Raw genomic sequence first — 27,484 nt, 5'->3', positions numbered from 1 at the left:
CAAGCACTCTATGCCAAAGCTGCCGAGGTTATCTGGAAACAGGAGAAGTTCAAGAACATTATAATTAGAATGGGTGTCTTCCACACAATCTGTAATCTCCTCTCCATCATAGGTAAGGATTTCAGGATGCAGGCCTTAGAGATCTGTGTGTTGAATCTGGTGTCATCGCTGAAGGATCAGTGTCTGGAGTGATGGACGACCGGAGGTACAACAGACCAGTGAGACTACACAAGCTGGTCTATGAAGCACTTATGAGGCTTGCATGGAAAAACTTCCTTCCATGGCTAGAAGAAAACCATGCAAGGGACCTTCACCATCTGGATGAAACACTGAAGAACATCACAAACTTTTGCATCAGTGTGTCGCAGGGATCCTTCGAAAAGTTCTTGGATAATGAATCTTGCACACTTACCCTGAAGCTCTTTCAAGTTTATTTTGAGACCTTCAGAAATGAACAACTCTCAGCATTCTGGATGTCATACTTGGACATGGTCGAGACCATGCTGGCCCTGGTTCGAGCTTCAAGAGAAGGCAACTGGATGCTTCACCTAGGAGCAATCCGACAGATGATACCGTGGTGTTTTGCCTATGACAAGGTCAACTATGCCCCATACCTAACCTATTACTATGCTACGATGTCTCGGCTGCCCATAGACCACCCAGAGGTCCATGAATACTTCATAAAAGGTGGCTTTTCGGTCCAGATCGGTAGCAAGAATCCTTTTGGACGGATTCATGTGGACCAGACCATCGAAGAAACAATCAACAAAGACACCCAGACACCAGGGGGCACAAAAGGCTTCAGCCTCAAAGTTGGAGCTGTCGCCAGATTCTACCTGACATCGGAGTACCGCAGCATGTACTTGAGGCAGCTGAGGGCCCTAGTAGGCCAACAATATACTGACTTCAGTCATTCAGACCTACAGGTGTCCAGGATTAGAAGAGATGAAGCCGATGTCCGATCTTTTGTTGAACTGCTGGAGACTGGTTGGTTGAACCCCTTCAACAAAGAGCATAATGGTGAACTTATCAGTTTATCAACAGCGACTGCAACACCACCAGATGTAGCCAAAGACCTTCTAGGGGCATACAGTATAGGAGAGGATGCATATCACACATTCAAGGATGAGCGTTTGGGTACCGATACGCCAACTACACTGTTTCATGACAAGATGACGAAGAACAATCTTAAAACGTTCTCTAACATCAGAATGAAGACACACAGACAAGGCCTTGGCAAGGAGGTAATTTTGAAGGCTGACAGGAACCTATTTGGCCAGATGATACTTGTAGCTGAGAACAGAAAGCTACAAATGAGTGATGTCTTGACTCATCCCCTGGGGCCATTGCCATGAGCACTTGCCAACGGTGATGGGTCTATCCGCAAGACCAACAAGGCTGCCCTAGCAAGGGAGTTGGAGAGGAATGCTCCTCCTGCAGAGGTGATCCCTGAGCCCTCTGCAACCATCATTGATGGGATGAGCCTGGTTCAGAAACTGAAGGGAAACGATGCAACATATGCCCAGCTAGCAGGCACAGAAATGAGTCACGCTATCCATGAGGGTGCTAAGAGCAAGCGCATTGATATTGTCTTTGACGTCTACAAGGAGACATCCATCAAAGATACAGAAAGAGTCAACAGATATGAAGGCACAGGGATCCATTTCAAGAACATTCAACATGGGCACAACATCCAGCAGTGGAGAAAGCTACTAAGTAATTCCTCCAACAAGGCAAGTCTCATCAAGTTTCTGGTAGAAGAATGGAAGGTGTAACACCACAGGGAGAAGCTTGAGGAGAAGGAGATGTATGTCACATGTGAGCAGCTCTGCTTTAAGATCACCAAAGAACAGTGGGAAGAGGCTGCTGACCTTAAGTCAAGTCAAGAAGAAGCAGACACACGCCTCCTCCATGCTCTTCATGCAGCAGAATCTGGTTACAAGTCTGTCATCATCACTTCAGAGGATACTGATGTCATGGTCCTGTGTCTGGGCATGTGCCACAAAATCCCATCCCACCTGTTCCAGAAATGCGGTACACAGAACCGGACAAGATTCCTGGATATCACCACTCTGAGCAGAACATTGGGAGGCAGCGTGTGTGATTCATTGATTGGTATGCATGCATTTACAGGCTGTGACACAGTCAGTGCATTCGCTGGCCGTGGGTAGATGACGACACTCAAGCAGTTGAAGATGAACAAGACATACCAGGATGCCTTTCAGGAAGTTGGTCGTTCATGGGAAGTGTCTCCCGAACTCTTTGAGAAGTTACAGGAAATCACCTGCCACATGTACCTGCCAACTACCCAAACAACTGAGGTAAACAGGCTCCGGTATCAGCTGTTCTGTGCCAGACGTGGAGTGGTAGAGTCAAGTCAACTCCCTCCTTGCCAAGACTGCCTTTTCATGCATGCACTGCGTGCAAACTACCAGGCTGTGATCTGGAGGAGAAGTCTGCAGAGCCAGCCATTTGTTGCAAACCCAACAGACTGCGGTTGGATGATAGATAATGACGGAAAGCTTGTTGTCAAGTGGATGCGAGGGGCACCAGCACCAGAAGCTATTATCCAGCTACTGTCCTGCAAGTGTGTGCGGTCATGCGAACTTCCTCAGTGTACTTGCCTCAGCAATGGTCTGAAGTGCACGGACATGTGCAGGTTACAGACATGCCAGAACAAGGGTATTGAAGACGAGCCAGTAGAACAACAGTCAGATTCAGAGTCTGATGTTGAAGATATTATGGAGTAACGTTATATAATTATACATACACACACTATATATATATATATATATATATATATACAGTGGGGAAAAAAAGTATTTAGTCAGTCAGCAATAGTGCAAGTTCCACCACTTAAAAAGATGAGAGGCATCTGTAATTTACATCATAGGTAGACCTCAACTATGGGAGACAAACTGAGAAAAAAAAATCCAGAAAATCACATTGTCTATTTTTTTTTCATTTTATTTGCATATTATGGTGGAAAATAAGTATTTGGTCAGAAACAAGCAATCAGGATTTCTGGCTCTCACAGACCTGTAACTTCTTCTTTAAGAGTCTCCTCTTTCCTCCACTCATTACCTGTAGTAATGGCACCTGTTTAAACTTGTTATCAGTATAAAAAGACACCTGTGCACACCCTCAAACAGTCTGACTCCAAACTACACTATGGTGAAGACCAAAGAGCTGTCAAAGGACACCAGAAACAAAATTGTAGCCCTGCACCAGGCTGGGAAGACTGAATCTGCAATAGCCAACCAGCTTGGAGTGAAGAAATCAACTGTGGGAGCAATAATTAGAAAATGGAAGACATACAAGACCACTGATAATCTCCCTCAATCTGGTGCTCCACGCAAAATCCCACCCCGTGGGGTCAGAATGATCACAAGAACGGTGAGCAAAAATCCCAGAACCACGTGGGGGGACCTAGTGAATGAACTGCAGAGAGCTGGGACCAATGTAACAAGGCCTACCATAAGTAACACACTACGCCACCATGGACTCAGATCCTGCAGTGCCAGACGTGTCCCACTGCTTAAGCCTGTACATGTCCGGGCCCATCTGAAGTTTGCTAGAGAGCATTTGGATGATCCAGAGGAGTTTTGGGAGAATGTCCTATGGTCTGATGAAACCAAACTGGAACTGTTTGGTAGATACGCAACTTGTCGTGTTTGGAGGAAAAAGAATACTGAGTTTCATCCATCAAACACCATACCTACTGTAAAGCATGGTGGTGGAAACATCATGCTTTGGGGCTGTTTCTCTGCAAAGGGGCCAGGACGACTGATCCGGGTACATGAAAGAATGAATGGGGCCATGTATCGTGAGATTTTGAGTGCAAACGTCCTTCCATCAGCAAGGGCATTGAAGATGAAACGTGGCTGGGTCTTTCAACATGACAATGATCCAAAGCACACCGCCAGGGCAACGAAGGAGTGGCTTCGTAAGAAGCATTTCAAGGTCCTGGAGTGGCCTAGCCAGTCTCCAGATCTCAACCCTATAGAAAACCTTTGGAGGGAGTTGAAAGTCCGTGTTGCCAAGCGAAAAGCCAAAAACATCACTGCTCTAGAGGAGATCTGCATGGAGGAATGGGCCAACATACCAACAACAGTGTGTGGCAACCTTGTGAAGACTTACAGAAAACGTTTGACCTCTGTCATTGCCAACAAAGGATATATCACAAAGTATTGAGATGAAATTTTGTTTCTGACCAAATACTTATTTTCCACCATAATATGCAAATAAAATGAAAAAAAAAAAACAGACAATGTGATTTTCTGGATTTTTTTTTCTCAGTTTGTCTCCCATAGTTGAGGTCTACCTATGATGTAAATTACAGACGCCTCTCATCTTTTTAAGTGGTGGAACTTGCACTATTGCTGACTGACTAAATACTTTTTTTCCCCACTGTATATATACATACATACATACATACATACACACACACACACACACACCTACACACACACACACACACACACACACACACACACACACACATTAGTATGGACAAGCCCATGACATGTTCAGTGTGTAGTTACATAACTTGGATTAAATTTTGTTACAAATACTACATGCATTGTATTGACATTTTGGCATTTCCCCTAAATCGACCTTTAATCATTATTTTTTGGAAATATAGGTAGGATCTATTCAAAAGGTGAAAAATACCATTAACCCCTTCGCGCTGGCCGCCGTAGCGGTACGGCGAATCGTACCCGGATCATATGCCGGGCGATCGCCGCGGGTCGGGAGCCGGTTCCCGGTGCAAAGTGGTTACTGTACCTCCTAAAACATTCCTTAGGGGGTGTAGTTTCAAAAATGGGGTCACTTTTTTGGGGTTTCCACTGTGCGGGACCTCAGGGTGTCTCCAAATGTGACATGGCCCCATAGATTTCTTACAGTGAGTTTTGCCGCAGCTTCGCTTACGAAGCCTGCCGTGCGCCAATACTGTGGTTTTAGACAACACTTGTGGTATTGCCGTGTTCGGGAGACAATGGGGAATAAAAAGTGGGGTGTACTTTTTCCTGGTCCCCCTTTTCAAAATGAAAAATGTGGGCCTAAAGCGACATTTTTCGGTAAAAAACGTACTTTTCAATTTCCTCAACCAAGTGCATGAAACTCCAATGGAGCGCTTGTTGGGTCAAAGTGGTTACTATACCCCCTAAAACATTCCTTAGGGGGTGTAGTTTCCAAAATGCGGTAACCTTTTGGGGGTTTCCACTCTGGGGGTACCTCAGGGTCTCTCCAATATGACATGGCCCACTGGATTTCTTCCAGTGTAATCTATTTTCCCAAAAACCGCCTAGCTCTCCTGTGCTGAGCCCTCTTGCGCGCCCATAATTTAGTTTACGTGTACATGTGGGGTGTTTCTATAAACTGCGAAATTGGGGTAACCAATTTTGGGTTTGGGTTTGCTGTTAACCCTTGCTGGGTTGCAGGTAAAATTGGATTACAATGGAATATCTGCCAAAAAATTGAAATTTTGATATTTCACTGTCATTTTGCTTGAATTCCTGTGCAACACCTAAGGGGTTTAACAGTTTTGAAAATCCGTTTTGGACACCTTGAGGGGTGTAGTTTGCAAAATGGGGTACTGTATGGGTGGGTTCTGTTATACAAGACCCATAAAGTGACGTCCAAACTGACTTGGTCCTTGGAAAAATGGGTTTTGGAAATTTAGTCGTAAACTTTAAAAATTGCGTATAAAACTATGAGCCTTATCACATCCGAAAAATATAAAATTTCATTTCCAAAATGATGCCAATGTGAAGTAGACATGTGCAGAATGTAAACTAATAACTGTTATGGGGGGTATCAGCATTTTTGTAAAAAGTAGAGAATTTCAAAGTTCAAAAATAGCGAATTTTTCCCAAATTTTCGTGTATTTTGTAATTTTTTATGCATAAAGGTAAAATCTATTAACTCACAATTAGCACTACCATGAAGTACAATATGTCACGAGAAAACAGTCTCAGAATGGTGTGGGTAGGTGATAGCGTCCCAAAGTTATTACCGCATGAAGTGACAGGTCAGATTTACAAAATATGGCCTAGGCATTTGGGTACAAATAGGCCTGAAGGGGTTAAGCTACTGATGTGCAAGGGCTATCATATCAAAACATAAACTACAGACATGCATCTACCTAACACCAAAGAGAATTAGTCACTCCGGGTAGTACCGATATCTGGCCCGACTCATGGACTATGAGGGAGAACATCGATATGGGAGGAGAAGTAGTTTGTAACCATATTTGACAACTGCTGTCTCCTGTCACTTTTAATCGATGCAGTATTAGCAGTCGTGTGAGCGGTACTTGAGAAATCATTCCACAACATGGTCATTAAACCCCTGTCTCCAACGCCACTTCGGCTATGTGCACCACGAACACCTCTTCCATTGTGCCCACTACGGCTCGTGGGAGAAACAGCACCGCTGCTGTGTGCTGGGAAAGCCTCAAACAACCTGTTTACCAGAGTTGCTTGTTTGTTATCAAATATTATCTCTAGGTTCTCCTGTGGCATGATTTTGTGTAATTTGCCTTTGTAGCGTGGATCGAGGATGCTGGCCAGCCAGTAGTTGTCATCTCTCATCATTTTGGAAATGCGGGGGTCCCATTTTAGGATCCGCAAGGCATAATCACACATGTGGGCCAATGTTCCAGGTGTCAATGATGCACTGTCAGTGGTGGATGGAGGAGCACTTTCTGGCAAATCCACATCCCTACAGTCACGCACAAACACTGTACCTGACCTTGGAATGCCAACATTTTCTCTTGCCCCCTGAGAAGCATCCTCCTGCCCAAAATCATCATCTCCCTCATCCTCCTCCTCCTCTTCTTCCTCCACCTCATCCAGGACAGTTCCCTGACCAGACAATGGCTGACTATCATCAAGGCTTCCCTCCTCCTCCTCTGCAGATGCCTGATCCTTAATGTGTGTCAAACTTTGCATAAGCAGACGCAAAAGTGGGATGCTCATGCTTATGATGGCATCATCTGTGCTTACCAGCCGTGTGCATTCCTCAAAACACTAAAGGACTTTTTTCAGAGGTCTTTCAGCTTTGACCACTGCACATCTGACAATTCCATGTCTTCGCTCAAACTGCCTGGCCGTGTATCCTCCCACAAATGCATTACAGCCTGCCTCTGTTCACACAGCCTCTCAACCATGTGCAGGGTGGAGTTCCACCTTGTTGCAACATCTATGATTAGGCGGTGCTTGGGGAGGTGGAGCAATCGCTGCAGCTTCTGCATACGACTGGAGTGTACGGCCGAGCGACGGATGTGCGAGCACAGTCTTCGCACCTTATGGAGCAGGGATGTTAACTCCGTATAATTATTAAGGAAGCACTGTACCACCAGGTTCAAAGTGTGAGCCAGGCAAGGTATGTGTGTGAGTTTTGCATGGGCTATGGCTGCCACAAAATTACAGCCGTTATCACTGACCACCTTGCCTGCCTCAAGAGGTAGATTGCCCAGCCATGACTCTGTTTGTCGCTGCAAGTAGTTGGCCAGTACCTCCGTGGTGTGTCTGTTGTCGCCTAAAGACATCATCTTTAACACAGCCTGCTGACGCTTACCACTAGCTGTTCCATAGTGGGACACCTCGTGTGCAACACTGCCAGCTGTGGATGGAGTGCTCATGCGACTGCGCTCTGTGGACGAGCTTTCGCTGATAGAGGAGGAGAAGGAGGATCGAAAGCCTACAGCCAACTGTTTCCTATACCGTGGGCTAGGACGCACTGTTCCACCGCCGCTGTCCCCAGTGGAGCCTGCATCCACCACATTAACCCAGTGCGCAGTGATGGACACATAACGGCCTTGGCCATGCCTACTGGTCCATGCATCTGTTGTAAGGTGCACCTTTCCACTCACTGACTGTTTTAATGCTTGGACTGGGTAGGTCATAGCATGGGACAGCGTAGGCCATGAGGTCGCGGAAAGCTTCGCTTTCAACCAAACGGTAGGGCATCATCTCTAATGAGATTAGTTTGGCAATGTAGGCATTCAAACAAAGTGTACATGGATGAGAGGATGAGTACTTTCTTGTCCTGCTCAGAGTGTCTGGTAGGGTGAGCTGGCACCTGCATATGGGGGAAGTAGCGGTGGACCGGACGGAGTGAGAGGGGGTTGGTGATGGTATTGGTAGTGATGACCTAGATTCAGTGTTGTGTTGCAAAACCATTGTGATTCCCTGAGTTCTTTGGCCTTGCGACAACACCTCCACATTTAGTGCTGGTGGTGTGCTTAACGGTGGCGGTGGTCTTACAGTGGGGGAAGTGATGGAGCGTTGCTGGCTACCTTCAGTTGGAGCAGGTGCATACATGCTACCTGAGGTTTTGTAGTTCATCAACGCTAGCAAGTGCATGTTGATTAAATGTCTAAGCATGCAACTGGTATTCAAATTTCTGAGTTGTTTACCTCGGCTAAAGGTCCTTCCGCACTTCTTACAGGTAACCTTTGCCTCATCAGTAGGATTTTGGACAAAGAAGTGCCACACTGCACTCTTCCTGCTATGGTATACATTTTCTGGCCTTGCACACTGTGCTAAGTTGACCGTCTGGCCAAGCTGTCCTGCAACTCTTTTAGTTTTTGGTCCACGTTTTTGGACAGCTACAGGCCTTCCAGATAACTGCTGCTGCGATGTCAATGCCTGCTGCGGATCCTTCTCCTTATCTGAACTATTGCCAGTGCCACCCTCCTCCCCCAATGGATGCCAATCCGGGTCAAGAACTGGGTCATCCATCACCTCCTCTTCAAAGTCATCTGCACCTTCCTCTTTACCTTCCTCTGTATCACTGTGTAAGGTGGTATAGTATGTGGGAAGGGGCACCTGAGTTTCATCAGGGTCAGATTCTGGCTCAATAGACTGCGAGGGCAATTCTGCTGGTACATTGACCCAGAGCGTAGTGCTCTGGGTCGATGTACCAGCAGAATCATCTAGCAGTGGCTGTGCATCAGTGCACTCCATGTCAGATTCATCTTGGACTGGGGAATTCTGGATTTGACTGGATAACCCAGGTATGGTATGTGAAAAGAGCTCCATAGAGTAATCTGAAGTGTGGGCTGCCGCATCTTTAACTTTTGGTTGGGGTGAAGGACACAAGGAAAGGTGTTTTTCCTGACAAGAACCCTGCACTGACGACTCCGTGCTTGCAGGTTTCGAACGCTCAGAAGAGGAGGCAATAGAGCTGGTGGCTGTTTCGGCAATGTACGCCAAAACCTGTTCCTGATGCTCCGGCTTTAAAAGCAGTTTTCCTACTCCAAGAAAAGGCAAACTTACAGGCCTTCTTGGGCCAGAGGATGACGCAGGCTCAACACCTCCTGCCTTAGCTGCTATTGTGCTTTTGCAAGAACCAGCCAATGCACCACCACCAGCAGTACCAGCTTCACCCCCCTGCCCACGTCCGCGGACTCTTCCACCATACTTCCTCATGTTTGGGAAAATGTAGAAAAAATACCAGCAGAGAGATGGTACTGCATGAGGAGCATCCAGCTGTGTAAGGTGTATTAAAAAAATTAAATCTACGTATATATTTTGTTAGTCACAGATGCTCTCACAGTATGTATTGGACCGTAATCCAACAAGCAGATATACGGAACTGTATCAGAAGTGTACAGCTGTATATGTTTTTCGTGTAACTAACAATCTCCGTATATGTATTTACGGAGTGTCACACACACTGACTCAGTATAGATGTGACTGTAATGCGAACGGCAGATATACAATACTGTTTGAGAATCAGACAGCTCTATACGGTGTGTGTATTGAAAATTGTCAATCTCCGTCTATTTGTATAGGGACTGACACACGCTGTCTCTGTCTAGTTTGACCGCGATCAAACAGCAGATATACGAATCTGTTTGAAAAGCAGACAGCACTCACTCTAAGGTGTAGGTCTGGAAAAATGGAAAAAAAACTCGGCTTTTTTTTCCAGAGTCACACACAGATAGCTTCTATTTGTCTGTGATACCAGCCGGTACACGGTAGTGTGTGAGGAGCATACACCGCTATACGGTGTCTGTATGGAATATTGTCAATCTCCGTCTATTTCTATAGGGACTGACACACGCTGTCTCTGTCTAGTTTTCACCGTAATCAAACAGCAGATCTACGAAACTGTTTGAAAAGCGGACGGCACTCTAAGGTGTAGGTTTGGAAAAACGGAAAAACTCCTTGGCTTTTTTTTCCAGAGTAACACACAGATAGCTTCTATTTGTCTGTGATACCAGCCGGTACACGGTAGTGTGTGAGGATCGTACACCGCTATACGGTGTCTGTATGGAAAATTGTCAATCTCCGTCTATTTCTATAGGGACTGACACATGCTGTCTGTCTAGTTTTCACCATAGTTAAACAGCAGATATATGAAACTGTTTGAAAAGCGGACAGCACTCTAAGGTGTAGGTCTGGAAAAATGGACAAACTCCTCGGCTTTTTCTTCCAGAGTCACACCCAGATAGCTTCTATTTGTCCGTGATACCAGCCGGTACATGGTAGCATGTGAGGATCGTACACCTCTATACGGTCTGTGAAAAAATGAATGCTCAGTAACTCACCAGGACAAAATAATAAAAGTTGGAGTGCTTTGAAAAAAGCAGTATGAACACCAGTGTGCACACAGCATTGCAGCTAGCAGGTAGCCTTACAATGCAGCCTAATCACCACCAGCGCTGCTGCACAAGGGCAAAAATCCTCCCCTTTCACTGCACACTAATTGTACAGTGAAAAGCGCTATCACCAGAAGCAGTTTTTTTTTCTTCTTCCCTGCCTAATGCTCTCCCTATTCAGAATCAGCAGCAGCACCTCTCCCTATGCTAAGATCGGCAGAAGTAAGATGGCGGTCGGTGGTCACAGCCTTTTATACCCACTGTAACGCCACACAAAGCCAGCCAATCACTTCAATGCCCTTCTCTAAGATGGTGGTGGCTGCTGCCTATGTCATGGCGTTGCCCACAGTGTGCGTCCTCCATCATTGGCTGAAAAAAGGTGCGGGAAGCATAATTTGAAACGCTACTTTGGCACTCGGGTCGCCGACCTCGTGGCCGACCTCACGCTATGGTCGGGTTTCGTTTCATTAAATCCGACTTTGATGAAAGTCGGCGATTTTTTCGCTCAACTCTAGTCATATGTCCTACCGGTCTTCTGTTCTTTCTCCATTCTAATGTGTGAGGTCAATCTGAGACTTACGATTTGTCCCATGTGGTCACATGAGTAAGAAATGCCTTACCTCATATGACCACATGAGACTAGTAGGAAAGTTGCTGAAAGACCTGGTCTGCAGGGCGCAAAGGACAGGATTCTATTGATGCAAAAAATTCTTCATTTATTAAAGAAACCATTGAAATTTAAAAGAGTCCACAATGCGTTTCAATGGAATAGATCCGTCTTCCTCAAGTGGCATTATATACTCAATGCAAAGGGGGATGTATTTAAAGGAACAGCAACCAATAAAAATGCAGAAGCAATTAAAACAGTTCAAAAACAGTTAAGACACGTGATAATTAAAAGACTGATAACGGCCATATAAAAAGTGTACAAAACATAAATACAAGAACACGTTAAAAAAGAGTGTTAAAAAAGAAATGAGTAGGGATAAAACACCACTAAAAAACTTCAGAATTGTGGAAGGTGTATTTTGATAAATGAATCTCAGATATCAAAAGGTAGTTTGTTTGGATAACCCTTATGATGAAACCGATGTTTCAAGACCTCTGCCTCTTTTAAAAAATCGCTATCATTTGTACAATTTTTTTGGACTCTCCAGTATTGCCCATAAGGGATATTTAGTATCCATTTGGGAAGATGGCCAGTGTGCTTCTTTAATAAATGAAGAATTTTTTGCATCAATAGAATTTGTCTTTGCGCCCTGCAGACCGTGTCTTTCAGCAACTTTCCTATAATTGTTCCTCTTTTGAGGCACCCGGCTGGAGCAGCATCGGATCCCCATCTGCATACCCATACCCACAAATAGCTGGCGCTCCTACAGACCGTCCCATCTGACGTTCTTGCACAGACTAGTGTCAGGTGTCAGATTAACCTCACATGGTCACACGCATATTTTTGGCTATCCGTGTGTAAGAAAAAATTTTGCAAGCCATGAGCCAGTAACCATTCGAAGCACAATATACACATTACTATATGAGGCCAATCATAGGCCTCAGATTATCTTTGTATGCTGGCATAGATTAAGAATAGGCCAGAAGAACAAATGACCAGACAATCAGAAGACAAGCACGGAGGGCCAAGCAGCTGCGGAAGCAGGGTGGGAGGAAGGGTGAGATGGCTGCTAATTTGCTGTATCCCGGAGAATCAAATACCAAAAATTTGGAATTCTGCGAAGTCCAAATTTTTGGTGACATATGTAGCTAAATTTTTAATAATGTAATAAGTGCTTGGGCTGCATTTTCCCATAGGTTCCCCTTAAAGGTGATTTGTGCTGTCCAAGCCATTTAGCGTTATACACAACAATGGTCCTCAAACTGTAGTTTGACAATTGTTCAAAAAAAACTACAACTCTCAGAATGCTCTGCGAGATTCATCGACCAAAGACATTTTCACCAATTTAAAGAAAACACCTTTGCATTATATTTGGACATCAGCCTTCTCCAGCTGCAGAATATGGAATGGAATACATACTGTAGAATACAGAATATGTAGAAAAAGAAGGTTCCTGTGTAGCCCCCCTTCATTCTTGCGCTTGGTTGGATTATCAGCAGTTGGGACCTCATAATCTTTTTTTATATATAGAAAGGGTAATAGTTATCAGTGTTTTACAGGGATCTAATCCATAATTGGTCTAAATCTATATTTTAAAATTCTATACTTAGGAATAAATTATATTTCCGAATCACAAGTGCAGAATTTTACGGATCCATTGACACCAAGTATAAGATATCAATAAGGTGAAAATGATAACAGAATTGGAACTGGTGCTGTGTATGATAGCGTAGACATGGTAAATAATCTGGCAAACATCCGGATAGCTGAAGCTGATCTCCTTGCACAGACATCTGTTCTAATATTCTGTCTTTAATCCTTAAGAAAATGGCATGTCACTGAGCAATAAACACTTGCAGTGGAAAAGAGGGTGATTCCTTCCCTATAATGCTAATACTGAACACATAACTAACAATGTCTGCCCACGAGTCCCAGATGTAGCAGAGATGATTGTTAACTTCTAGGAAAAACTATATATGTCACGATAACATCAGTCAAATTGCACCCAGCAACTAAGTCAGCTCTGCTGCATCTTAAGATCAATGTGGAAAATACTAAAAACGTATTTAGTATTAAAATTGATTCCATTCAATAACTTTTAAAAAGTGTTGAATTTTGCTTGAAGAAAAATACGATCCGAGCTAAGGCGAAAGACGTAGCAACCAAATCCACTCATTTACAAAGAAGATCCATTATTTTTTTACTCCAATGCATCTGAAATTATAAATAAAATCAGTCTGCAAACAGTTTAATTAAGAAGTTCCAATCATCTGGTGTCTATAGTTTCTAAGGAAATCTATGTGTTGCCATAGTAACAGACTACAAACTTTTTGTTGTCTGTTTCTATAGTAATGTTCCCCTCTATTGGTATTCTACTTCTTCACACATTTGGTAGCTTAACACTAATAAATGGTTTTATTACTGAACCATTATAATTTGACAACCCTCTTTCACTATTAAAAATGGCTGACAAAAAATATTCAAATGTGTCTGATGAAAAAATTATACCATGGACCCCCTTAAAGGGTTTCTCCAGGAATAGAAAACATAGAAAGGAGCTAATCACTATAAAATTAAAATGGCTGCTGCTACACTGACAGAAACTGGTCAGAATGTTAAGACAGTTTTGGGTAGATGCCTATGAAAAGGTGCAGTAGAAGCTCATCCTCCCTTCATGTGTAGGAAGATGTTCTCCCAGTGGATACCCTGGTGTAACACTGGACATATCAGGTGTGCTGAGGTAATAAAAGGCTGCTCACACTGCTATCTGATCCAATACTGGAAATACCAAGGGTGCTGAGATAAGAAGAGTCTGCTCATGCTGCTGTCCACCCGGTCTATCTGATCTAATACATGGGGATACCAGAGGTGTTGAGGTAAGAAGAAGCTGCTCACACTGCTGTCCACTCTACCTTTCTGATGTAATACTGGAGATAGCTGGAGTGCTGAGGTAAGAAGAGGCTGCTCACACTGCTATCCATCCTGCCTATTTTATCTAATACTAGAGATACCAGAGGTGCTGAGGTAAAAAGAGAGTCTGCTCACACTGCTATCCACCATGTGTTTCTGATATACTTAGTCAATAAGAAGCTAAATTGGAGTGCCCAGTGTCAGGCAGCTGCCACCAAAGCAAATAGGGTCATGGGATGCATTAGAAGAGGTCTGGGGACACGAGATGAAAACATAATTCTCCCTCTGTACAAATCACTCGTCAGACCACACTTGGAGTATTGTGTGCAATTTTGGACGCCGGTGCTCAAGAAAGACATTACTGAACTTGAAAGGGTTCAAAGGTGGGCTACTAAAATGATAAATGGAATTGGCTCACTACAATACCCTGAAAGATTATCAAAATTAGGTCTATTTACTCTAGAAAAGAGAAGACTTAGGGGAGACCTAATATATATGTACAAGTATATCAGAGGGCAATACAGAGATCTCTCCAATGAACTGTTTGTACCAAGGACTGTGACAAGAACAAGGGGGCATTCTCTTCGTTTGGAGGAAAGACAATTTCTGCACCAGCATAGAAGAGGGTTCTTCACGGTAAGAGCAGTGAGGCTCTGGAATTCTCTTCCTGAGGAAGTGGTGATGGCCAACTCAGTGAATGAATTTAAGAAAGGAATGGATGCTTTTCTTGTGAGTAACAGTATAGAAGGTTACGAATAACAGAATATTATAGGTAGATGGTTGACCAAGCTTAGGGGAAGGAATTTTTTTCCCTATGGAGAAAATTGGCTTCTACTCTGTGGGATTTTTGCCTTCCCCAGGCTCAGCAATGCAGAACAGCTGCACTAAAAATAGGCTGAACTAGATGGACATAAGGTCTTCCTTCAGCCTTCAAAACTATGTTACTATGTTACTACCAGACTGTTAAGGTAAGAAGAGGCTGCTAACACTTCTGTCCACCCCATGTTTATCTGGTCTAATTCTGGAGATACCAGACATGCTGAGGTAAGAAAAAGCTGCTCACACTGCTGTCCACCCTGTCTTTCTGATCTAATACTGAACATACTAACATGCTTAAATAAGACAAGGCTCCTCCTACTGCTTTCCACCCTGTCTATTTGATCTATCTAATACCGGAGATATTAGGAGTGCTGAGGCTGCTCACACTGCTGTCCACCTTGTCTATCTGATCTAAAACTGGAGATACCATGGGTGCTGAGCTAGGAAAAGGCTGCTCACACTGCTGTCCACCCTGTCTAATTTATTTAATACTGGAGATAGCAGGGGGTGCTGAGGTAAGAAGAAGCTGCTCACACTGCTGCCTACCCTGTCTATCTGATCTAGTACTAGAGATAAAAATGTGCTGAGCCAAAAAAAGGCTGTTCACACTGCTGTCTTTCTGAATGACAGGTTATCTCCAGATTACAGTGGTAGAATATCCTGCTTCCTTGGTTCACAGGCATCTGTGCTAACAGTTTACAACAGGTTTCTATAAGTGTAACAAGTTGATGGACATTTTAATTTTATAATGATTACCTCCGTAGGCAAAACAACTGTGTTTTGCTAATTAAAAGTATTTAGTATTTTATGTATAACAACATTTTCTTTATTTTTTGTTTCTGTTCCCATAGAACCGTTTTAAAAGAAACAGTTTTTATTTCCATACAATATGTATATATTTTTCAGCCTTACACTGGTGGATCAGAAGTTTACTAACTTATAGGGCTGATAATATTTTTCTGTTTTGCTACGATGGCCATATTTGCTTCAGGATGGGACAACAGAAAGTAGTTGTCATGTTATTTTAGTCATAAATTAGCAATTTACTAAGATGTTAATGTCACTTTTGCCACAATGGAAGAGTTGATGAGAATATAGTAAGGAGATGGTCTTGAGAAATAAGAATATAAAAAGTTTAGTGATTCTAGCAGAAGAATGGTCACTTGGAGATGAAATTGTCTGTGATGATATTTAATAATAGAAAATTACTATTGCATCAAGCGTTGAGCACTTTCTTGAGCTTCCTACATTTTGTTTTCACTGTGGGATGTCTGGTTTTCTACATTTTCATCTCCCAAGGAGATACGAAGAACTATTAGAAAGCACCATCATTTCAATTGCCTAATATCAGCTTTTCAACAGATCCGTACAGAGGGCTGCAACTAATGTCTATGCTTCTTGTCTTCACGTGGCCATATTACCAGCCAATAATGGTTGGCAAACAACTCACAGATAAATTCGAAGAAGACAGGATGTATTTATCTAGCTATTTTGGGAAATAAATTCTCCTATCACCACTTATCTATTTGATGCATTCTGTAAATGTCAACTTCATCGTCGGACACATTCTCATTTGCATGAGAACAAGTGCCAAAGTGCAAGAGTTCTTGAGATGCGCTGTCATCCCCGAGAAGCAACTCAAGAACAATACGCAACGATTATGCAAACTAGCTGAGATAATATGAACATGCATATCACACAATAAACAGAGCCATAATATCAACTATGCCAGTCACCAAGCAAAGAACTCTACCTAAAGGAGCGCTTCCCATTTCTATAAATGATGCTGCGTAATGTGCGCGGAGATGAGGGCCTTAGAAATGATTTAATGAGCGAATTGGCTTAATATGTCACAATGTTCCTAGAGATAACCGAACAAAGTGGGAAGACAGGTCATTTTCCAGATGTCTAATTGCCATTTTGCGCATAAGAAGCGATTTTGAGATACATCATTCTTAGAAAACCCCAATACAGTAGCTAGTGTAGTAACAAATGGTCTTTTAAGGCAATAGAGATGTTCAATATTTTTCAATTTTAAATATTAAGCGTTGAGTAAGAAAAGTTTCGTAAGCATAATGGAAACATCAAGCAATTTGAAATTGCTTGTCTCAATGTAAATATATATGATTATAGAGATAAACTGTTGGTTGTATTTCCATCGAAGAGAAAAATGAGAAACAATTTTTTTCAATAAACTAACTCTTTGGAAATAAACTATTCTGGACGCATCTGTTCAAGACAAGGTTTATCTCCGCTTTCTGTGTAAAAAAAAATTCCATTGCTTAGCTTATTTTATGAAAATATTAGTTCACCCATTGATTCTTACGGCATATAAACGTCAAAGTGGGAAGACATTCATCATCCTTGGCCTAGCGATTTTGATACAGTGGTCAATTCAACTACTTACAGTTAGGGATTCATGATCCCGCTAGGTGATGATGGATATATAAGTAGCACTGAGTGTGTAGTATACATTCACCTCTGTGTGTTACTGTGGCACAGAACACGTCCCGTTTGGTTCTCCGAGAAGGTTAGGAAAAATGAAGTACTGGTCTGTGGGGGTGAAGTGGGGCATTGTTGTTCCAGCAAAGAATATCTTACCAATTGTTGGTGTGATTCCTTTATTAGAAGATTCTTAAAACATGTGAACCTGTTGATAGCTCTGGGCTGAAGCTTTAGTCAGGCGAGTATACGGAGCTTTACACGCAATACAGCACCTCCATACACCTACTTGACGAAAGCTCTAATCCGGAGCTGAGAACCAGACTGTGTTTTACGAATCCTCCAAGAAAGATATCCTACCTACAACTGGTAAGAGACTTCTTTACTTGGCGGACAGCGCACCAGTGTAACCCCGCAGACCGGCTCTTCACTTATTCACCTACTTAGACCCAATTGCAATACCATATTTCGCTGGTAGGTCCATTGTGATTAGCTGGTTGTTGAGCTATACTCTATTTATTAGGTGGTTGCCTTGCTGAGAGAACTTTATTAATGGGAATGTATCATCAGAAAATAATCTATTGGCGGTGGTTAAACAAAACGTAAAAAAAAAAATCTTGCAATTTACTCATCAGCCACTGGGGCTTATTCAGTCTTCTACTTCCTGTTCTTTGAGGAAGAGTTTACAGAAGACTCGTTATCATCACAGACAGGATTACAATGATAGGCAACAGCTTTGTCCACAGCTGATAACACAACATCCAACAATCACAATAGGTGATGTCACAGCTCTCTTCCTCTCCCTATCTTCACAATGACATCTGAATAGATACTTCAGTGCAAGTGATAAGGTGTGAGTCAGAGAATTGCTGCTATTCTACATGTGGATTCCTGAAAGAATAAGAACTATGGGAAAAAAGGAATCAGCGATCAGTGTGAACTTTGCAAGATTTCTAAATTATTTTTAATACAGAAAGTGATCTAAAAAAACACAACAAAATCATTACAAAAAAATGCTTTTAGCATAAAAAAATTTGATTTACGCAGTAGGCCAATTTCTGATGACACATTTTCTTTAAGAGGATATTTTGGGTTCATAGTTAGATAGACCCTTTTACAACTTTACATATAATACCCCAATTAAAAAAAAAGTTTCCAAAGAAAATAAAAACAAAAGAAATTTATGTCTGGCTGTCAAGTAGCTAAAACCTCTGATGTCTAAATAACTACAGCTATTAGTACATTATTTTTAAGGCTAGGTTCAGATTTGCGGATGTCAGAGCTGAGGAGGGCTGTGTAGTTCCTCTGTGAAGCTCTGTCCACTGCCGCATCTCCTCCATTCAGCTCCAGCTACGTCTGCATGCGGCCTGCGTACCTATCTTTAACATTGGGTACGCAGGCCATGCGGATGTATGAGGATGCGTCCGCATGTGTCGTTTTGACTTTGCAGCGACCTCAACAAAATGCAGCATGTTGCGTTCAACGGAGGAACTACGCAGCCCTCCGCAGCTCTGACATCCGTAAATCTGAACCTAGCCTAAGCAACTTATGCATTCACTATGCCATAAAATGTTTCTTAACCTACAATCCACACATATAACCCTAAAAAAACATAGTTGTCTCTTCAAATATTGAACAGAATTCCTTTATTCTAGGAAGGCTACATCCAGAAAATATATGATAGACCAAGTTCTCAGCATGGCGCAAATATATAACTGCCAACCAAATCTTCCAGTCCCGCCAAAACAATATAAACCCCACCCAAACCTGCAACATCATGAAATCATGATGAAGTTTACAAAATCATATAGGATATAAAGGGCCAAGCTTTTTTCCTAGGTACGGTCCCATTTATGGAATTGTATTTTTTTATGTATGAATATTTGTAGAATTTTTGTAAAAAAGGAAACAGTTTACTTGCTGAATCAGCCTTGACACAATGGCATTACATTAGCACTTAGCAGATCACATATGTTGATTAATTCTGTTAAATAAATTAAAATAAATAATGCATTCAAAAAATAGAAATTAGAATTTTAGTAAAAAAAAAACTAGATATTTACTTACTGAATCAGACTTGACTTTTTGGTAATGAAGATGGTACTTGAACATGTGGACACCATAAGAGGAAATCACAGATCTCCACTCTATCCTCTTGGCCGGAGGTCAATATTCATCTGTGAGAAAGAAATGGGTGTACTGTTAAACACTAACATCTATGAGTATATATATTCTGTATATCACAGTATTTACCATTTTCTATTATTGTTATTTCAACACCCATTTTAACAGTTGTCCAAATCTGGGGACTTTTTTTTTATTACTTAATACATGCATTTTGGTCCAAAAAAAATTTTTTCACATCGATTTTATTCAAAATTTTGCATTGTTTTGTTTTTACGGACTCTTTGTTTCCCTGTACATTCAACTTTGACCTCTGGCGACTATTTTTCTGAACAGTAAAAGGCCATCAAAATGTTAAAAATAGAAATCATTATACTCACCTCTCTGTGTCATCCTTCTAGTCCTCGCCGCATCTTCATACCACCTCAGCTCGCTCTGAATTCCCGGGCTTCTCATGCTTGGCTGACACTTCTGGCTTTGATGAGAGCCTGGAAGGATTGTGAACAAACACACGAAAGGTCACAACATTATGGCATGTCCCGTGACCTTACATGAGCATGCACAGAATCCTTTCAGGCCCCTACAAAGTCGAAGATTCCAGCCCAGTGTAAGATGTCCGTGCATTTCAGAGTGAGCGGCACTGATCTGAAGATGTAGAGAAGCCCACCTATGGAAGGCAAATGGTGCAAATGCTTTAGTAAAAACCAAAATGACTTTTAGCCCAAAATCCATGAATTTAGGCAAGAAACAGAATTGTGTAGTCTAATACATCCATTTTGCAGTCCGCGCATGACATATTTTAGGTCCTGCGGTCTCTGTGCATCATGATCCATACTCAGATTGTGTGAAACCACCATTATTCTCAGTTCATACTTGCCTTTGAGGCTCAGAGCCTCTGTTGTTAATTTTATTAGTTCTAACAAAAAGAACACTTGAATTCTTCCGGTCAAAATGATCAACCTTATTATAAGTCAATGGGGTTTCCTTGCTGCCATTGGTAACATTCTGCTATGAATGGAAATTACTATTCAAGCGTTAATGTTCCACTGCTAGGTACATGTTATATTGTGAATCCATTTTACCTTTCTAGAGCACAAGGAAAGATGAAGTAGGAATTTCTATTTAAGTATTCCCCCTACACACAACAGCCTTCTCTAATCTCTTTCTTTTTCATCACTTTCAAGATTTTTCATTTGCATGCTCTCCTGTGTTGTGTACACTAGATCAACAAACGAGAATCTTCCACTAGTGATGGGCGAGCGTGTTCGGCACGGTTTCATACTCGATTGGCAATCGGGGACAACAATCAAGTATGGAGCAGCGCCGAGTAGCACGTGGTTCTCGAGTGCTCGTTTCCCTACAAGAAGCTCATCTGAATCATCCGAGCCGCGCTTTAGAGATTCACCTGCTGGAAGAACAGGGACTCCTCTGTCAGCTGGACTCTTTGTGAGTTGAAGAACTCCGGGGATGTGTTCTTCCTCGCTTTCTTTTCCCATTCACTTCCATTATGCTCGCTACTCGAGTTGAGCACATTCAAAAGTTTGACTTGCTTGATTCGAGTACCGAGCACTATCATCACTATCTTCCACCTGTTCAGCTTTTACCAATACCTTCTAACCAATCACAACCCTCTCTCCATTTATGTCAAGTATGATATCATTATAATATGTTGATCAATTGTTTCCCCTTTTCCTTACTTAATTTTTCAAAACTGTTCTGTTTGGCAAAACCCATTTTGGTATACCTTATTTGGCAATTTCAAGATAAGCTGATTCACAAGTTATGGTTAATCGGAACTACTTGCAATTCAAAAAATATCTGACATCTTTATATACTTTGCAGAAGATTGTATTGGCCACAGAAGGCTGACATGACCTGATGTGACCGCGTAGACTTCCCCATAATGCCTTGCAGCTATCATATCACACTGTCAGTTTGAGTCAGCGTTCTGCATAGAGCAGTCGGCCTGATTACAAATGACTAAAAGTTATAATTTTTGGACTCTTATTTCATTGCAAAAAAACACGAAAATTTTGTTAGTGCACTTTTTTAATAAATGAGCTGTTGGTTACTACTGATTTACCATCTGTTTCTCTAGTGAGGTCATTTGGACATTATTAAGTCTATGTTGCATTAAGGAGAAAGGAAAGGTGTTAGATACAGTCCTAGGAGACCTTAGAGTTATATATACATTTTTTAAGGGTTATTGGAATACAAATCAAATTTTTGGGAAAAATTTGCCGTACCTGGTGAATTCAAGTTTTAAAAGACTTGATCACCTCTACTGCCTGCTATTTACAAAAAAAGAAAACAAATGACTGTAATTTATTATAGACCGTAAAATAACATCTTCAAAATGCCACGGACAAAAACATAGATAACTGCTAAACCAGTCTAAATTACGGTACTTTCTCTTTTTTTGTATCACTCCTTTTATTTTGTTAAATGGACCTTATTACATTGAACACGGTGTCTATTCTGTCAGCACAAGATTATAGAGCAGGAGAAAGTGGACAAATTGATATTTAATACCATAGGTTTGTGGAGAAAAAAAAATGCTACGACTTTTCAGTAAAATCCCTGTTCATTCTGGATTTAGGAGTCAAGAGGGGCAGTCTTAATCAGTGACTGACAGCTATCTGTATGCACAGTCGTAGAAAATAGGCACTCACTAAGTAGCTGCAGAATTTTCAGATAGGTGCAAGTGAAGTTTATCTACTTTAGTTGCTCAATTGACTTTTGCATGTTTGTGTAAATATGAAAAAGCTGCAGTCCCCACATCCTACATATTTATGGAAGATGAGCAGTGATGATAATATATTACAAAAATTTGAGACTTACTCAAGATAAGTCATAGGTAATATTTTCAGTATCTCCTAGGTAGACTGCATTGATGAAATGCAGCAATGGGATCTTTACAATCTTGACCTGCTTCTTTACCACCCAAAGATGTAAAAAGTCTGGGTTCTGCCACTCCTAATCTGCAGAGACTGATCGCACTTCCTCCTCCATTCACAGGGGACATGTGATTGCTGTAAATAAAGAGAGAAAAGAGCTGTTGGGTCATAGGAGGCCCCACAGAGCACCACTTCGCAGAAAGTAGGCTGGATTTCCCCTGTAACCTGGGCTAATATGCCAGCCTCAGTTACAAGGGAAATAATAATATTTTATTATTTTATTTAAAGGGAACTTGTCATCAGAAATGGCACTATTAGCCTGCAGATATGGGGTTAATCGGCAGGTTAATAGCGTTACTTACCCTGTGATTAACCCCTTAACTGCAGGTTAATAGCTTTTTTTCTGGTGACAGGTTCCCTTTTGAACGCCTCCCAAAGATCTTTTATGATGAAATGGGAATGGGGGGGTGTGATGAAGGAGCAGCCGCCTTCTTAGATATTGGGCCACATGTCTGAGCTTGGCATCCATTTTGGTCTAAGTTCAGGAATTACGGGCAGCTAACGACTTCTATACCCCAAGGTGCTGTGTACTTAGTAAATACAAGCAGGATTTAGTGTTCCAATGCTAAATAGCCAGGGCCATTGGTGTGATAATGAGGATAGGCCCAAAACAGAGCTTCAAAGCTCAGGTATGGAGCCGTGCCAGCAGGGGGCCGGAAAAAAGCCTAGGGCTTCAATTAGAATGTACCTGCTAGCAGACACAGGAATAAATGTCCTTTGTGTGTCCCAGACGCTTTGGCTCAATCCTAGGAGCATGGATTATTAGCCCACCCTCTGACACAGGGGGAGGAACCTAGCGTGTTTAAGGACTAGCAGCCCCTGGCAGACATTCATTTCTTTCACACAGAAGATCCAGACGATGACGATCTAAGAAGGACCTGGGGACAGACCTGCCGAGGGGAGCAGCGGCCCATTCTTTGGGGGTCTGTCCGGCAACTAAGATTCTTGTACCTGTGGACTGCAGAGCTCCCCAGCACCCACATGACCCTACAATCTGGTAAATTGACCTCCAGCTTAATATCTTAAGTCTTGTACCCTTCTTGTTATATCTTTTCTCTGACTGCAAATTTACTGTATATTTCTGTAATTATCTAGTGCGCCCTTAAGGCAATTAAACTATAAACTTAATCTTGGGCTGATGCTTTTACTCTGATCACGAATCTTAGAACACCCAGCGGGTAACAGGACCTCCTCCCCGGCGACCATTTGCTCTAGGTGCAGTTCCCTTACTGACCTGAGAGACAAAGGGGGCGCCGGAGAGCTGTGCCTGTGTAGTTACGTCACGGTGGTGACGTGGGAGGAACGGGTCTGTGTGTGTTCCTCCACACTTGGTGGCAAGCGGTGTGATCAGAGTAATAGTGTGCGTGGGACCCCTACTCCCAGACACTAGAGACTACCAGCGGTAACTTTCACTGCTGGGGTCTTAAGGTCAGCCCAGCACTAGACGGTCAGAGTGCAAATATAATAAGTTGTGTGCGAGGCCAGGATTGCAGCTGTGTCAGTAACCAGAGGTTCCCAAGATGGCGGAAGGCACCAGGAGTAGGACAAAGGGGAGGCCAATGCTATGGTCTATGAGGAGGTGGTGGAGGACAATACCAATGAAGGCGAGGGGAGCTCAACCAGGGCTCCCCAAGGAGCCAGACCCCCGTGCTCAGTCCCGCAGTGGACTGCCCACCACCTGCCCACCCCAGCCTGTCCAGATCGGAGGCCCTTTTCCAAGAGGCTATGGCACAGCTCGAGGCTGGTAACGACGCCGTCCATGACAGACTCCTAGCGGCAGCAGAGAAAGCAGCGGAGCGTGAGCAAGCGGTAGCCGAGAGAGCAGCGGAGCATGAGAATACTGAACGCCGTGAAGCTGCGGAGCGCCGGCACCGACTGGAGATGGCTCAGCACGGGCTCCCGCTGGACGCTCCAGCCCCACCAGGGACCAAGGCTTCCAAGGTCCGGGCAGAGGACTTCCCCCTGCTTGAAAAGGATGGAGACCTGGATTCCTTTCTGCTGGCCTTTGAAAGAACCTGCCTCCAACACCATCTGGCACTGGATCAGTGGGCAAGGTACCTGACCCCCCGTTTGAGGGGTAAGTCCCTGGATGTTTTGGGTGACTTATCTGCCGGGGAGGAGCAGGACTACAACAGCATCAAGCGGGCCCTGATCCAGCACTGCAACCTCACCCCGGAGTCGTACCGCAGGAAGTTCCAGAGCCTGCAGCGGGGTTCAAAGGACACCTGGACCAACCACATGCGGGCACTGCTGAGTTTGTCACGGAGCAGTTCTTGTGGAACTGCCCAGAGGACCTCCAGCAGTTCCTCCGTGACCGCAAACCAAAGGGGGCTTCTGCTACCGCCGCCCTGGCAGACGAGTATGCCAACAACAGGGCCTCTGAGCTGAAGAAGCCTGCCAGCAGCACCTGGAGAGGGGGCAAGCCCAGTCTTGCCCCTGTCCCCCCAGCCCCCAGAGTGCAAGGGGTGTACCCCCTGCTGCCCTCTCCAGGCCAGGAGCAGAACCCAGACGTTGTCATCATTGCAACCAGCCGGGACACTTTAAGGCTGCGTGTCCCCAGCGCCATAAGGCCCCATCCCTGTCCCAGTAACCGTCCACTGTTTTGTGTGTGGGAGGGGGTGGTGGGAGGTCCCTGGACAATTACCAACCCGTCACCATTGGCCGCTCAGCGGTCATGGGACTGCGGGACACAGGCGCTGAACGAACCCTAGTACGTCCTGAGGTGGTGTCCCCTCAAGACTTGGTGCCTGGGAAAACCCTTTCCATCTCCGGAATTGGAGGTGTTGAACCGGCGCTGCCCGTCGCCAAGGTGTTTTTGGACTGGGGCGCCGGGAGGGGAATGCGGGAGGTGGGAGTAACGTCAAATATTCCTGCCAATGTGTTGCTTGGGACCGATTTGGGGCGCCTAGTGTCTCATTATGTGGCCACTGAACCCCCAAGTCCGGCTCCCCAAGGATGTCATGACCCTACTGTGACTGTCAATGCTAATGTATTGAATGTGCCTCCAGCAATGGAGGTGGGAGTAATGCCAAATTTTCCTGCCAATGTGTTGCTTGGGACCGATTTGGGGTGGCTAGTGACTCAGTGGGTGACCACTGAACCCCCAAGTCCGGCTCCCCAAGAATGTCATGACTCTACTGTGAATGCTAATGTTAATGTGTTGAATGTGCCTCCAACAGTGGAGGAGGGAGTGAAACCTGATGGTAAGCCATGCACTGACACTACATACACAGTGCTCACAGTGAGGACAGGTGAGAAGCCTGCAGGGGAGAGCTCAGAGGTGGAGGGAGGGGCTGCTATGGGCAGTGTAGGGCCCCTAAGTGAATCCAGCCTGCTGAGTCGAGGGCCTCTGCAGAAAGTGGAACAGGCCATGGGGGGAGGGGGCGTCCCGGGAGAGGAGCCACCAGGTAAGACCCCAGGGCAGGAGTTCCCCACATTCGGGATGTCAGGAGGCCAGGGAAGTCTGCCTGACCCAGCGACTTGGTCGGGGGCCGAGGGGAAGCAGGCGCTACCTGTGGTCTCAGCGGTCGTGGCCACTGATACCAGGAGTAGGAGCGCCGGAGCCCAAGGAGCCTCACGGAGGTCTGACGGTTCCCCTCTCTCCGACCAAGTGGCTGCCGTGTCAGACAGCGGCCACGAGACAGATCCCGGGGAGCTGACAGAGGAGGTGGCAGTTTCGTCAATTCTTGCCACATCAAGTCAGGGATTTCAGGCAGCGTTGGAAGCTGACGCTAGCCTGAAAGCTCTCAAGGAGCAGGCGGCACAGTCTCCCCTGGAGTCCGACCGTGAGCGAGTGGTCTGGGACCAGGGACGGCTGTACCGGGTAACGGTCCAGCAGGGTTCACCGGAGACGTGGCCCAGGGACCGACAGTTATTGGTACCCTATCCGTTCAGGGCAGAATTGTTGCGGATCGCACACGAGATTCCCATGGCCGGACACCTAGGGATCGCTAAAACCAGGGCCAGGCTAGCTCAGCATTTCTACTGGCCAGGAATGAGGACCGAGGTGATTGCCTACTGCCGTTCGTGTGACACCTGTCAGAGGGTGCGGAAGGCGGGGCGGCGCCCCAAAGCCCCACTGGTAACTCTGTCCATCATCGAAGAGCCTTTCTCGAGGGTGGCTGTGGATCTCATTGGGCCTCTGTCCACTCCCAGATGCTCCGGGAAATGCTTCATAATAACGGTAGTGGACTATGCCACCCGGTACCCGGAGGCGGTAGCTTTGTCGTCCATTCGGGCCAACAAAGTGGCCACTGCCTTACTGGAGATTTTCTCCAGAGTGGGGTTTCCCCAGGAAATGCTCACCGACCGAGGGACCCAGTTCATGTCGCAGCTGATGGAGTCTCTCTGTAAGCAGATACAGGTGCAACATCTGGTAGCCAGCCTGTACCACCCACAGACCAATGGCCTGTGTGAGCGGTTCAATGGCACCTTAAAGCAGATGCTGAAGATGTTGGTCGACTCCCACGGGAGAGACTGGGAGCGGTATATCCCACACCTGCTGTTTGCCTACCGAGAGGTCCCACAGGCCTCAACAGGGTTCTCCCCCTTTGAGCTCCCGTACGGGCGACGTGTACGGGGGGCCCCCTTTCTCTGGTGAAGGAAGCATGAGAAGGGGATTTGGCTACCCCTGGAGTGTCGGTCATTGAGTATGTCGTGCGCTTCCGGGACAGAATGATGGCCTTGACACGGCTGGTGCATGACAATATGGCCCAAGCCCAGGCTGACCAGAAGCGGTGGTACGACCAGAATGCTTGTGAGCGGACCTACGAGGTGGGTCAAAAGGTGTGGGTACTGGTCCCCGTACCTCAAAACAAGCTTCAGGCGGCCTGGGAGGGTCCATACCTCATGCACCAGCGGCTCAGCGCTGTCACCTATCTGGTCACCCTGGACCACGCCCGTGGAAGGAGGAAGGCCTTCCACGTGAACATGATGAAGGCCCATCATGAGCGGGAGGCTTGTGCCCACCCAGTGTACAACCTTCCCGAGGAAGGAGAGGTAGAAACC

The 27,484-nt window shown here is 44.5% G+C and overlaps 1 protein-coding gene across 2 annotated transcripts in view; it reads right to left on the bottom strand.

Annotated features, from left to right (window-relative positions):
- Positions 1-27,484, bottom strand: part of B3GALT1 (beta-1,3-galactosyltransferase 1) — a 402,849-nt gene that overhangs the window by 115,565 nt on the left and 259,800 nt on the right. For both annotated transcript variants that reach the window (XR_012220340.1, XM_073545794.1), the window contains exon 3: positions 19,464-19,573. The gene's annotated coding sequence lies outside the window, so the exon portion shown is untranslated. The remainder of the gene's footprint in view (positions 1-19,463; positions 19,574-27,484) is intronic.

Source organism: Dendrobates tinctorius, unplaced genomic scaffold (assembly GCF_039654945.1).
Source record: "Dendrobates tinctorius isolate UK_male_01 unplaced genomic scaffold, ASM3965494v1 ptg000143l, whole genome shotgun sequence".
NCBI classification, from domain to species: domain Eukaryota; kingdom Metazoa; phylum Chordata; class Amphibia; order Anura; family Dendrobatidae; genus Dendrobates; species Dendrobates tinctorius.
Note: the sequence above shows the minus strand (reverse complement) of the source record. Positions and strands in the feature narration are given on the sequence as shown.